This window comes from Accipiter gentilis, chromosome 8 (genome assembly GCF_929443795.1).
Source record: "Accipiter gentilis chromosome 8, bAccGen1.1, whole genome shotgun sequence".
Classification (NCBI taxonomy): domain Eukaryota; kingdom Metazoa; phylum Chordata; class Aves; order Accipitriformes; family Accipitridae; genus Astur; species Astur gentilis.
This window is the reverse complement of record NC_064887.1, coordinates 10,545,970-10,560,844: the sequence shown is the minus strand read 5'-3', so window position 1 is coordinate 10,560,844 and position 14,875 is coordinate 10,545,970.

Genomic DNA, 14,875 nt, shown 5'->3' with positions numbered 1-14,875 from the left:
AGATTGCATCTCCTCAGCATGCTGGCAGCTTCTCACTATGTGCCTGTAAAGCACTGAACCCACCGAGCCCCTCCATTCAAAGAGCTGTGACCTGACATGCACCCAACCTCTCCTACATGATCCACTCATGCCAAGACTCCCGCACACCGTCTTGAGGAAGCTGAAATCAGAACAGGACACTGCTGGGAGATAGACTGAGAAAGGTATAAAGAGTTGTCTTCATGCCACACTGCTTGGGATTTGGGCCCTGGACAGAACAGGGGTCTCAGCTAGGCTGTCAGCGTGTACCATCAGCCTGGCTTCCAGCACCATAAAAGCTTTGCCTCTACTCTCTGATCAGATGATCTACTTCCATAGCACCTTTGTTGAATTGGTTGGGGGTTTTTAATTAATCTAGAGATCATTTTTCCCCCTTCACACAAACAAAAGTTTTTCCTTCCTCTGAAAATACTGAGCTGAAGAAGGTTAGCAGACAGGAAACATCTACGCAAGTGGTTGTCCTGTTACACGAACAGTACAGTAATTTTTTATGAAGCTTTCTCAAACAGAAGGAAATCAGCAGGTCAGTTATCAGCAAGGGGCAAATATGTTTAATTACCTTGCAGGGAGGATTATATCTTCTGTGTTTAATTCTCACAGGTTCCCACTGGCAAACTAATCAGCAAGCATCTTCTCTGGAAGAGCAGGTCTGAAGTTATGTGGCTTTATTCACCCAGGAGGCAAACACCCAGTTCATTCTCCTCTGCAACATCATGGTCCTCTCTGCTAGCCAGATCAGACCAAAGGATAGTTGATCTGGAGGAGACAAAAACACATAATGTGCCCATCAGCAACTCTACCTCAAGATTTCAAATGCAGTTCATCAAAGACCTCAGTGTTACATCTTCTTTATACATCTTCTTTAAAAGAAGTGCCGGTAGAGAATTTAGTTAAAGGGCTGTCAGCTCCTCATAAACAGAAATCACAGTGTGCAATATATATTATACTTTATACACTATATGTCACATATTATAATATTTTTTCTTAACTTCCCTTCTTCTCCAGGAAGAATACACAGATACATCTGATCTGCCTTTGAGCTGCCAAGGTAATTAACAGCCTTGGTGGGATAGGAGTCATGAAAGTGAGGTCCTGATCCAGAAGAGCACTTAAATACGTGCTTTTTCTAGGTATTGACCTATTGACTTCAGTGAGACTACTTACAAGCCTTAAGGTAAGTATGTACTTTCTATGGTCAGTAGCTTCACCAGATAAAGCAGAGGTAACACCACAAGAAACAGTGATGTGCATGGGAACATTCAGGCCCCATACATGACACATCACATGAACAAGGAACTGCCCTTCCAAGAGCATTTATGTTCTTTTGTTGGGAGTATGTCTTAGGTGAATTTAAGGACGTTTCTGAGGATGGGATTTAGGTGGCGTCACATTTAGGTGAACTGGGCTTTTGATCATGAAGAAGACCAGAAATGATGGAATGTGAAAGAAAACAATCACCAAACATCGTGTCTTCTCTGAACCCAATTCTGGTGGCTGAGCCCAAATCACAAGAAAGAGGACAGCCATCTGTGCCACCTTCTGGCGTGGGGTAACATCCCACATCAGTTTAGTCTAGGGAACCAAATCCACCAAACGGTCCACTGGCCTGCCCACAGTGTCTTCCCGTCCATCCAGCCACTCAGGTATCCCCTTGAGCAAGGTACTGCTGCCCAGTTGAGCCACGGGCAATATCAGAGGCTAACTGCAAGCGTGCTCTCAGGTGCCTCAGGTACAAATATGTTCATTTCACTCATCCTCATGGGGAAAAGTGCCCACATGGTGATTTAGACCCTTAAAGTCTATTTCTCAGTGGAGGCAGGCTAAGCTAGTTACTATGGGTAAAACGATGGATGATAGCTTTCCACATCTTGGTAATTTCACCATTTTCCACAGTGTCCCCATTCAACCTGGACATGAAGACCAAAATCCCTTTGGAACAGATCTTTGTGAGCCAGCAGGAAGAGACTTAATTTGTGCCTGTTATATCCTCCTGATGGTCAACTTGTAGCGTGCCTGATCACAAGAGATACTAATTACCAACAGCATAAATCACATTACTCTAGCCAGTTCGGATTCCTGGAAAATGTAGCTTTGAGGAATGACAGACTCAATATTATCAACAGATGGTGTTTCTGTCTGAAGAGGACACATGTCCTTGATCAGTTCGTCACTGCTTAGGGCACTGACGCTCTTGTTTCTCACCCAACAGACTTCAGCCAAGGGTTGAGGCTTTACATGGCAACACACAGTCTACAAGGATGATTAAGACCTGGAAATACAGGCGGTACAGCTGAAAAACAATGTCAGGGTGATGTAGTTCACGTCCATTCAAAATACCTAACACCTTGGACACAGGTGTGACCTCTTGAAAGTTTTCGTGGCTTGCAAAAACTCTTGGGCCCCTCATGGCTCCATCTGCAGTACAACGGTAGAACACTTTGCAAGGTGAGTCCCTAACTCTTCAGAGCAGCAAAATAAGTGAGACTTAAGTGAAAATTAAAGATCAGAATTGGGAGTCCTTATTTGTCCTTATGTGAAGGTCTGGAAACCTTTTCAGTGGGTATCCGATCTCCTCAACTGCAGGATGCATAAAAACCCAGACTATTTGGATCCTTCTGTGGTTTAGCCAGACCCCACATAACTTCATGAAAGTTGTTGCAGTGACTTCAGTGAGCTGTGAACAAGGTCTGTAGGATGCTGCCTTGTGAATATTTACCCTCTGGTAGAGAGCAGATGTCTGCAGCCTCCATATGGGATATCAAGTTATAACATGGCAAAGCACAGCTCATTAATTACATCCTTAAATGAAGTGATTATAAGGTCATCACGTCAAACATTGCCTAGCATCATTGTGTCTGCACAAGTTTTATTTTACACAGAGCCTGGGGAAGCATCTGTTTAAAACACTTGACTCCAACTCATTAGCTCTGCTGCAAAGCCTCTCTCCTAATACACTTAATCTTTCTGCCTCTCACTTCCTACACCACCCTCCCAGCATCGTCACCAAACACAGTGAACAGGTTCTCCTCTCCCTCAGAGTACCTGCTGTCAGGATGAATTCAGCTCTCAGACACCAGAGACCAGAAGTGCTGTGTTTGTCTATAGCAGACAGAGACACGCACACACCCCACACCAGACCCCATAACTACCCATGGGTCCGTAGGGAGCAACTGCTTCTCACAGGTTTGAGATGAGCTGCATGTGGTAGACATCTTTTTGCCTTCAAGAGCAGGATCCTGAGGAGGAAAAAAATCCCATGATAATTATGTGCCGTGAAAACTACGGCAGCTCATACATGATTAGTTCAGCAGCCTTTGGGATAAGATCCTCAGCAGAAAGCAGTAGTGTGGTCATATAACCTTTGCAGAGTTTTATTTACAGTAGTTGAAGAGAAAGGAGAAGAACCCCAAGTCAAACAAGTTTCACCTCCAGCCAAGAGCAGCCACCAGTGTTTGCTGCCAAGACAACCAAATCTTTTCTTTTAAGCAACTGGCACAAAACAGAGACTCCTACTTCCCCATGCCATTCACAGGCTGATGTGATCCATAGACCAGTGAACGGAGAATGGTACCTCTCTTCTGCAGCGCACACCCTTTCAGAGCTGCCAGCAGGTGTTGGTGTAGGTGAGTTCAGAGCAGTAGGATCTGGGTGAGCACCTCCAGCCTGTAACTCTGCTGGCAGACACAATGAAGTCTCACTCGTCTGCTTCAGCTGGGCGGACAACTGTTGGGGCAGGACAGGAGCTACAGAAAGGCACCTTTCTGTAGACAGGTTTTAGTGCTATTTCGTTTTCGAAGTCGCTGAAATTGCATTATTTCCCTTTCCCCATCCCACACGCAGACAGTGCAGATACAGGGAAAAGCTGCCTCGACCATCGGTGAGACCCTGCTAACTCCTCCAGCCAGGAGACTGATTAAGACCAGGTAAGAATTAAGCATGGGACTCTCAGCTATCACCACTACGAGGATAATGTGAAATTCTGATTAAATCTCACATCCTCTGTAGCAAAACTTGTAGAGCTGAGAAATCATAAAGCGTCATTAGAAGCAGTTGTTGGTTTAGAGGAGCACCTTTCCAGTACCACAGATGTGGGCAAAGCCAGACACCCCTTCCCTCACCGCCTTTCAATATGCTTTTTGTAAGACTGACATTTCACCCCTTCTACAGAGATCAGGGACCAAAGGTGCTACATAAACACATGGATGTAAGGGATTTCTGTCTCAAAGAGGACAGAGGAATGGTAATACACACATTTGGCAGAGTGGGAAACTGAGGCACGGAGACCATGTCAAGGTGAGGCCCATCCCAAGACTATGGTCCAGCCCTGCCTCCCCCAGCCTGGGAGGCAATGGGGAGAGGCTTTCCAGGGTTTGTGCATCACCCAGAGACACAGCACAACTGCAAAGATGCTGTGAGCATCCCACCCCGCTGCCCAGGGGACCGGCAGCCATCAGCTGAGCACTCAGTCTCCCTAAGGTCTGCAGAAGCTAAGGGTTTCTCTCTTTTTCCCACGAAATCATTTGCAAAAAGAGAGTGAGGACACTTAACCTGCCTGTGTAAGGAGTCACTGCTTGCCTATTCCTTAGGCAACAGAAGCGGTGCCTAGAATTATTCACTACTATTTTAAGCAAATAGGAAAAAAACAGTCTGTGTATCCAACATCCTGAAGATCAAACTGTGCAATAAACAAAGCAGCAGCTCAGGCTGAAGGTAAGAAACAGAGGCTGGGAGAAAAAGCCTGGCCAGCGCTGATTTGACTGGGAGAGGCGGTTAGTGCTACAGCAAACTGCTGGGGAAAGATCTGCAGGACCTAATGAAGCCAGGGAGGATTTGCAACCATTTTCTCATGCCCAGCAAGTGAGAGACTGCCCCCAAAATATTGCAATGTGTTTGGATATAGGATGAATTCACCAGCTGTTTTCTGAAAAGCCTGGGATGCTGCAAACATGATTAAGGAAGAGAAAGAAAAATAAAAATAAATAGACCTAACAACTGGATGAGTGTTTCTGTGACCGTTTAAAAGGATTAAAACGGTCTCCTCCGAACACAAGGTTCCCCCTCACCTTTCACATGTGCTCTTTAATTGATCATTACTTTCTCTAAAAAAGGGCAGGCGGTTACCAGGGGGTATGGAGGCATTCTCCCAGCTTTCTGGTCAGATGAGGACTGAACTTTCCCTACCTCCTCAGAGAAAGGGATGGGGATCAGAGCTTCTGCTTACCTTTCATTTGGAATTCTGACCTGCTGCTAATTACACTCCCCGGCCATGCAGTCTCTGCCCAGGCAGTGGAGAATTTAACTCCAGAGAAGAAACCCACTTCTTAATGACTGTCGCTGGATTCTCTGCAGATTTGATTTTCTCAGCTCTTCTCGGGATCTGGGAAAGATGTTCACAAGTGATGAGCCCATGGCATAACCTCTCACCAGCCACCAGCTCAGCTGCAGCCGCCGCCGATGCACGCTCCCATCCCCTTCCAATTATGAACCGAACTGTGTTAGCAGCACCACACAGCGACTTTACCGTGTGATCAGAGCAGGCTGGGAGCGTACACAGAGCCAGCTCTAGAGATTCAGCTAACAGGGGCACCTCATTAAGTACCTTGGGGAGAGCTTTCAGCTAATGTGTTTTGCTTTGAACTCAAGATGGGCCTGGAGCATTCACACCGCTGAAAGGACCCCGCTCACAACCGCTAACTCATTAAGTGCAGTAACGCAATGACGTGCCATATGTGATGGTCTCTATATAATTAAGTGTGTCCCTTATCACTCCTTTGCTGCTCCCTCAGCAAGTTTTCTAGCCATCACCTTGCTGTCATCTTTCCTCCAATGAAATTATTAGGGATGCTTCTTGTAAGTGCCCCCAGCCTTCCCCCTCTGCTACCCCAGCTGTCAGGCTGCCTACAGGAGAAGCCGGTACTCCTTTGGAAGCGAAGCAGCTCATCAGCCGGTCTCCAGCATTTTCTCCAGGGCCTACATCCTCCTTACAAGCTCCACGTTATCGAGGCCACCACATCTTCTCTACCTCCAGGGTTTTACCACCAGCTCGCCCACGAGGAAGCTGATCCCTTACCTATGCCATGGCACTGAATTGCCCTCAAAGAGGGACTCCATCGCTGCACCACAGGATTGCCACTGAAACCAGCCAGCATCATCCCTCTGCTCACAGCATCCCTGGGCGCAGGAGGTTCACAGCCTCAGCTGGGTGTTTGTCACGTTTAACCCCATTTTGTAAAGGCTGGAGGCAAATGTTCCCCCATCCCTATCTCACCCAGGAGAAATCTACTCTGCGTGTTCGAACGGATGCAATTTGATGCTGGGTGGATTGAAAGGGCACTTGTACTTCCCTGTGAGATTTTCTGCTCGCTGCTGGGGCCCATACAACACCTACTCATCTCAGTGGGAAACGGTATGTGCTTCACAGAAAGAGCAAGAAGCCAAAGTACTGAGTATGTGCGTTTCTCATACAGTTCTGTGTGCAACTGCAGCTTATTCCTGACTCAATAACATGGTGATTCCAGCTTCTGGAGAGACAGATTAAATCAATGATTAATTTAAAGTAATTTATACCTTTTACCCATTCAAGCATATTTCCCAGGCCTGAGACCTGCAAGCCGCGCTGGATCAATGCCTGGAAATCTATGAGTATTATTTCAGGTGTAACTATTTATCCCCTGCAGCACAGCAACTTTCTCACCACTAAGGCAACTGTTCACCCCTCGGCTCAGCCAGAGTGCTGTTTTCTGGCATTTTGGGTCCAGTTTACTTCTTTGCTCCCTCCAGGGATCATCCAGCCGGTCTGGGGATGCACAAGTGCAGTATACAGAGAAATGTTTTTCTCATCTAACTTACCCCTGTGGCTCCTCTGTAGCTGCTCCTGTACAGCCTTAGCCCACTCTCAACAGGGAGCCAAGGACCAGTGCCCTCGAGGTCCACAGCTCCCCACAGGCAAACACTCGAGAGGCTCCTGGAGCAGCCCAGAGGACAACAGCCAGTTTGCAAACTCGAGCCTTCCCTGTGTTTATCATGCAACAGAGTTTTGGTTGGTTTTTTCCTGACCAGGAGATTTTGCTCAGCTCCTGGAGATTACGACAGTACCCATGAGACAGGACAGGGATTCCTGCACCAGGCAGGCACTGAGAAAAAGTTGTTGTGACTTAGGAAATGAGGAGATGTGCCCTTTTCTTCCTACCTCTGCCCAAACTCCCACATGGTACCTTCGGTATGACACAGTCTCTCTGCACCTTCCTCACCCCTTCTGCAAAACATGGTTCATTATATTTTGAGCATCTCGGTCTCCCTGGCTCATCTGTTCAGCTATAAACTCTTCTGCTCTGCACCTTGCTCCAAGTCTCCAGCCCTCTGAATGACCAGAGAAATAGAAATAGCAGCAGAGGGACTGAGTTGACAATGACCCGGTTTTATAGGCAACATAAAGTTGACTCTAAAACTCTTGAGTGGCAGAAGTGTCTGTGTGGGGAGGGAGTAGCAGAAGACTTGGCTGCAGGAGAAATAAAAATAAAAAAATGTAATGCAATAAAATCTCCCCAGATAGTGCTTGACTGGCTAGTTATATCACAAGTGGCGTATTTGTTAGAAAGCATTAATAAAACCCGCAGTATAATCCAGGAAGATTCATAGGAAACATTACACGGGAATTTATGGGTTTGCTGCAAAGTTTTATGCTCTCAGTACTGAGACTCAGTTCCAGAAGACAGACTCCGGGGTGGGCTGAAAGCTGTCCCTGCTCTCCAAAACAGGCAGGAGGAGAAAACCGGGGCAAGAGAAGCATCTTTTGGAGTGGCAAGAATCTCTGTGGGACTTAGCATTATGCCAGTAAGGTATCAGAGCATCTGAATTGGCTGCTGGTCCCTCCAAGGAGTGGGAGCCAAGCCTCCTCCTCCCTGTGGAGTGAGCAGTGGTCACACAGGTGCCTGCCCACACCTGCGAGGCATCCAGCGGAGATCACTCTGCAGCAAGCTGGAGGGAAGGGAAGGAAGTCAATGTAAAGGATGGAGAAAAATAGCAGCCTCTTACGCAGTCGGCCAAGAATTAAAAACCCTGATCTCTCAGAGAAATTGCCAGCAACCACCTTTTCCACTTGTTATCATTCCTTTTCCGTTTGCTTTTAATTTGTTCAACCTATAATTTGTTAAACAGGCTGCCCAGAAGGTATCATCTCAGAGCCGACTATTATGCAGGTGCTGCTTTTAGCCTGGAGCAGAGAGAAACGTATCAACACCAAGACTGGGGATACAGCCAGGAAAGCTGCTGATTTCACTGAGAAAATACTAAACATAAATTGTGTCCTGCTTCCGTCCTGTAACACTTTGAGCTCCTTGCAACAGCGGCATTAAAAATCACGATGCAATCAGGACATTACACAGACCAAAGATGAAACACCACAGGAACAACGCGGGGACATCGATCACACGGGGGACCCACTTAGGAACCCAGAAGGACCAACCCACATCAGAGAGTCCCAATTTTTCAAGGCAGGGAGCTGTCTCTCTGCTCTGCATTTGCAGTGCAGCACCAGATACCACGGTTCCTTGAGCGGCAATGCGAGTAGCAGAACTAGGCAGAGCTGATCAGAAGTCTTTCAAACCCTTGATTCACCAAGAAAACCAAAACATCTCAGGTTCCATGCATCTAAGCCGATTTTCTTGCAAAGATTGGATACCTGCTTTCCTCCTAGACTGGCCAAGGACTAGCACCAGGTCCCATGGCCTGCTGGCATATGGATTAAGCAGGGCTGAGTTCCCAGCTTTGCAGAAGAGACCTTGGAGCCTTGGGATGGCTACAGAGATCCCACAGAGCCTAGAGCCCGTGGCAGTGTGCTGGGCCAGAGCCACCGATCCCCAAAGCCTCCTGCAGCTACTAAAGGAAACCAGAGTCGGGGCAAATCCCACCGACGTCCCCGAGCAGCTACCAGGCCTGAGAGCATCTAGCTCACACAAAAACATGACTCTAAACCAAAGTCTTCTATCCTGCAGACAAATTGGATCTTTCAGCCTGCTTTAGACCCTCAAGGACAGCTACAATCCCCAAACATAAATAACAATATTTGGCGGCTTAGATGTTTTGTGGTGGGAGGAAAATGGCATGGCTTAGACCAGAACAGCCTTCGGTTCATTTGGAAAAGGAACCCACAATAAGGTATCGGCTTCTGACACCTGCTGAAGCCTTATTTGCCCTGCCGAGCGCTTGTGGACACCCAGCAAATGTTGTGGGTTAGACATCTGGTGCCTGAGGGCAATTCCTTCAGGAGTGAAGGACACAGACTGACTTCAAACCAGTTTGCAAAATGACCCCAATCTCCCACTTTCCCCGTCATCTTTTGCTTCCTGTAAAATTCCCTTGGACAGGCAGCACCACTGCCAGGCAAGCATTTCAGACCCTTCTCAAAACATTCTCTCTAGCTATTTCTGATGCTTTTTGGAGTGGAGCCCCGCAGCTCCAGCACTGCAGGCTCCAACCCCCGCGCTGGGTTAATGTCCCTGGTCCTGCTGCATGAGGCACTTATGCAGGTCTTCTAGGTCCAGCTGAGGACAAATACTGATACTAGTATGTCAGAAACAATTTCTGTCAAACAACACACCGTTCAGCTCACCCACAGAAACCCACAGAACCCACAGAAAACAAAGGAGTACAAGCAACACGTGGTCCGTCTGCAAGCCCTTTACCCAAACCAGGCTCCTGTAATGTTCCTATAGCCCAGGTACTGCCAGGTACAATCCCCAGAGCCTGGCACCCTGCAGATGTGTGAAAAAACACTGTTTTGTCTACACTTCTCCCTGATTTTCAATGACCCAAGATAATTTTGTGGCCAGAAGTTTCCACCGGCTCCAGCCAGAGCAACCCCTTTGATTGTAGGTGCAGGGATAGGGAAAAGAGTTCTGGCATTAAACAAGACCACTCGCCCCAGAACAGCATCCCACCCTGTCCTGCCAGAGCTGAGCGCTCTCAGAGGCTCATCGCCCTTTTGTCCTAGCATGGTTTCCTCCTTTCTTCCCCACCTACAGCCTCCTTTAACCCAGCACAGGTCTCCTTCCCCTGCTTCACATCTAGTCACCACCATCCTGGGCCTCCGGGGCTGCAAGAGCAGAGCGAGGCTGCCTGGGGAAACGTGCCATTAGGGTGGGGAAGACTTTGTGACTGGTTTTGGTGAAGATCTGGAGCTAGAAAGCAGAAGAAGATGTAAACGGGTATTCATCACTTGCTGTGCTGGACCAGCACACTGGTTCAGAAGGCAGGAACTCTTCCCAAGATTGCAGCTGACACATCCCACCTGGAAAGCTCTGACTTTGCAAGGGGTTATTTCAGGATGAAGATGAGCTGCTGTTTGTCTCTGTAAGCTTTGCGAGAGCAGTGTGACCCAGTGCTCTTCACCCACTCTCCTCCTGTTTACATCCGTCAGAGGAAGAAAACATCAGCTCTCTGAGGCCAGACAACTTCCACTCAGGTTTCACCACCAACTAATTATTACAAAGAGGTAGGAAACAGAAACCAGCCTGGGATCATACCAGACGTGGGCTAGGAAAATTCTCAAGTTCATCTTCTGTGGTTAAGCTGCCTATCACAAGCTGAACAAGAAAGATGATTAAAGATAGTTGTTATTGCAGTTTAGAGCCAACAGAAACAGCTTGTACTGGAAAGTGCAACACATTGTGCCTGAGAAAGTCCACTGCAAGCATTAAATTACATTTGCTCAGAAAGTATCAGGCTGAAAGATAGAAAGACTCAAATCTTTGGGCCACCAAACAGCAGCAAAACAAAGAGAAAGCTGAACATCATTCGAAATGGGGAAGATTAGGCAGACAGATAGGGAGTGTGGCTGCAGAAAGATAATCTCTTAGACACTGCTGAAACAGTGCTGCTGTAGCAGGTGAAGCAAGGGGCCGCAGAAGCGAGGTATGACATGTAGGATAAAAAAAAAAATCTTGCTATCTGCTCCCTTGCTTCTGATGAGCAAGGCCAGCATCTGCGTCCCACATTCAGGTCTTGCAAGCCCTCTAGGGTGAGCATGTCCACTGTGGTCAGTGCAACTGCATCTACTCTTTGGGACAGGATCGAGCCCATGCAAAAGATGCTGACAGGCTGCTCGGATGTGCCACAAAGGAAATCCTTCTGGTCCTTTTTCACATGTTGAGATGAAGTGGCTTGCGTTAGATCACACCACAAGGCTTTAGTAGGGCTGAGGACTAAAACTGCTCTTTTTCCAACCATTCTCCCTCACCCATATCATGCTAATAAAGTCTTTTTCCTCATTTTCTCTCTCTGTAGTAAACCATATACCAACTGAGCCTGGATCTATCTGAATCTGCAGCTTGTAAAGACACATAACAGTTATTGCATCTAATAACATACAAAAATACATGCACTGATCCTATTAATGTACCAAGCTCACCTTGGGGCAGCAGGAAAGTTTTTTCAAAGCCTTGTCCAGTCCCAGAAATCTATGATTTCCACTCTTCTTCCTTAAGGCACAAGCTGGGACGCAGCTGGAAGGTTTTCTTAATCTAGTGAGACAAGGATGCAACACCAATACCAAGGTCAGGTGCTGAAGAGAGCAGGCAAACACGAGCATTGCTGACCTGCACGCAGCACACACACCTTCCTTCCTGCATCAGGTTTTGCTGCTTTTAAAAATCACATTTTACTCAAGGGAGATTTTATTTGGGGTGTTACTAGGACTGGCCCCTCCACTTCTTCCACCTTTTGCATTAAGTATCATGATGCTCAAAGCAGAACAGGATGTGGTTCTGTAATAGCTTACAAGCCTCCCAGCCAGTTTGGGAGGCAGGTCGTGTTCATACAAGTTTTTAAGAAAGTAGGCTGCTAAGCAGAGAGGGAGAAACGTTCTTGCTGAAGAAAGGGCAACAGTTGGCTCCTGTCAAGTGAATCTAGATAGAAAACGAGAAGGTCTAGGCCAGGGCAGGCTGAAGCTGCTCTGCAAATGCTCAGCGCTAAGATAGCCAAGGCAATTGCATCAATAGAAGACACAAGCTGGCACAGGTACCCCGCATTTCCTACAGTCTGCGTCCCACCGTAGTTTGCTTCGGTAATGAGCTGTAAGCAGAAGAGACAATGCTTTCTGCAGCCCCCGTAAAGAGACGTCCAGAACTCTGCATTATTGTGGGTGTCCTTAACAGTCCATAAATAGAGCACTTGTTTTAAGAGACAGCCCGTTACTCCCACTTACGCCGCCAGCAGCTGCCCTTTCCTAGCCATGGCAAGAGCACTGCGACATAAAGGACCTTGCCCCTTCAGAGCTGGTGCCTTATTTTAGCTATTAGCGGTGAGGGCCTGGTGACTGGAAAGGAGGAAAAGAGAACAAAAAAGCAGTGAGAGCTTTATGAAGGTGCCAGAAAGCAAAGCGCCAGGAAATCTATGGCAATGCTCCCCAGGAAATGCACTTGGGGTTTGAGCCAAGCAGCAGGGGCTGGAAGGAGGAGAAACAGCAAGCTCAATTAACAGTCCAGCTCATCGCAGAAGCCAGAGGGGTTCTTCACAGCCCACGAGTCCTCCCGGACCACATAGAGGAGCACATCTTTAGTACTGACATTGCTTTGTTACAATCAGAGTGGAAAAGCGACAGTCCTATAGTGTTAGGCTATGTGAAGACACAAGCTAAGATCCTGAAGACTGGGTGTCCCCCATAAAACAAGGAGGCAGAGGAAAATTAATTATCCCATTTCCTGTCTTGAAACTACAGGTAAACTGAGGCACAAAGCACTTCCCAGGATAGATGTCTGTGTGCATGGCTCAAGTCATGAGCAACAAAAGAAAACAAAAGTGTGTTTCATGCCTCAAAATTGCTAGGGAATCAATCTGAAGAGGAGGAATATTGCTTTCAGTGACTGCATTTTTAAAACACATTGGGTATTTTATTATATTTCAGGAATCACAGCACGTATGTCCTTGCCTTGTACAGACTTGGCCCCTGTCAGAGCTCCCACTTCTGTCCGGAAATAAAATAATGGGGAAAAATCTGTATTCCTCTCTGGAAACATTCACACAAACAGCAGCACAACTTTAATTAATATAATTAGCACTCATAATGTATTTCTGTTCTTACAGCTGTGACAATCACAGATATTTTGAACTATGCTGCTGCCTCTCCAGCGTGAGCTGGGACATTTTGTCCTCTTTCAGCATGTTAAGCCGCCACCACAAAGAAAGTTCTTCCTAATGGCTTTTCTATGGGAAACTCAGGACAACAGATGATTTGATGTTTCACAAGAGCCTATGGTTTGCCGTCCTAACTTCAGAAACAGTCTCGTTAGAGCCAGTCGTGACCACGCTGCTGAGAAGCCCCAAGCTGTTTCCAGCTCCCTGAAGTGGACAAGCAGGTGCCATAATCTGCATCCCTGAAGAAGGCAGCGAGAAACTCTGAGCTGGGCTTCCAGCTGGGAAGGCTGAGGTGTGCTATCGGGCAGGTTCACGAATTGCTAGACAGATCAGCAGGGAGAGATGTCCATCATGCGTGGAGGAGAGAGATTGATTTTTATGAGCAAGCTAGATACACAGAGGGACAAGGTGGTATTAAACTGATTTTCCACTGCCCTTTTGCAAAATGCCTTGCCACCTTGTCTGTGGTTTGTTCAGTCTGTGGCTGAACTAGATACGTAATGCACCTGAGGTAAGTATGTTTTTCTGGAAATGGGAGCTTTAAATACATTTTGGGGGGAGATGGAGACAAAAAGTGGCAGGGAACAATGGATAAGAAATGATGTGGAAAGACTGGAGGGAGAGGCATCCCCCAGACCTCCCCTTCTCACCCCTTCCTTACCAGCGGGCTCATAACTGTGCCCTTTGCGCTGTAAGATGTAACTTTGGGACTGGTGACAGCTCTGGAATAAATTCTGAGAAGGGCCCAAGGATGCAGATTGAAAGACATTATGGATATGCACCCGATCGGCCAGAATCAGAGATCTATTATCCCTGTAAAGAACACAGACACACAGCAGCAATCATTAACTGCAGTCAAGTGTATTATCTCTTCATGTGCTCTTCTCCTGCAGACCCAATAATTCGTCTTATGCTACACCTTAAAAGATCTGATAGCTGGGAGATGCAACAAGTGAGATCTCACACCACAAGACATCATTAGTCTGACTACATCTACTCAAGGCTGCTTATTTTTCTCCAATACAAAGCAGAAACATTTAAAACCTTGATGTACAGTCATGAGAACAAATGAACCGAGAGCCTAGCAAATCTGACAGTTACCCTCTTTTGCACGCTTCTTTGCTAATTCATGACTCCTGATGTTATGTGACAATTCTCCCCCTCATTAGCAATTCCTTATTAGCCATATAACTCCAGTCCACGCACAGCCTCTGCACTGATGCCCTGTGAGACCCTGGCTGTTTCCTTTCCCAAGGGGGCTAATACACCTCTCTCAGCCTCACTATCCCCCAGACCAGACTTTTTTCATCATCCTCCTGCTCTTTTTTTTTTTTTAAGAAAGAAACTGAAATGAAGATGAGATTGTTTCTACCAAGAGATGGTGGCAGCAGCTCTGAAGCTCTTATGAATTACAAAAAGTCAAAGAAGATAAGCCTGCTGAGTGGAAACAGGGAGATATCACTTGCTCTCATCAGAGGACCTCCTGGGAAGAGCTGAACCCTGAGTGTCCCAAAAATTAAGAGTGTAAATTGATATGTGCTCCTTCGCTTCACAGAATTTGTGCGTCATATGAGACAGGGTAGCTGCTACCACGGCAACTAATCTAATCTTTATTTTAATTTTTGCTGTAGTCAGATCACAACAGATAGGAAATAGCCTTGCTGAGAATTAGAGCAATTGTATGTGTGAACACAGGCACAGAAAA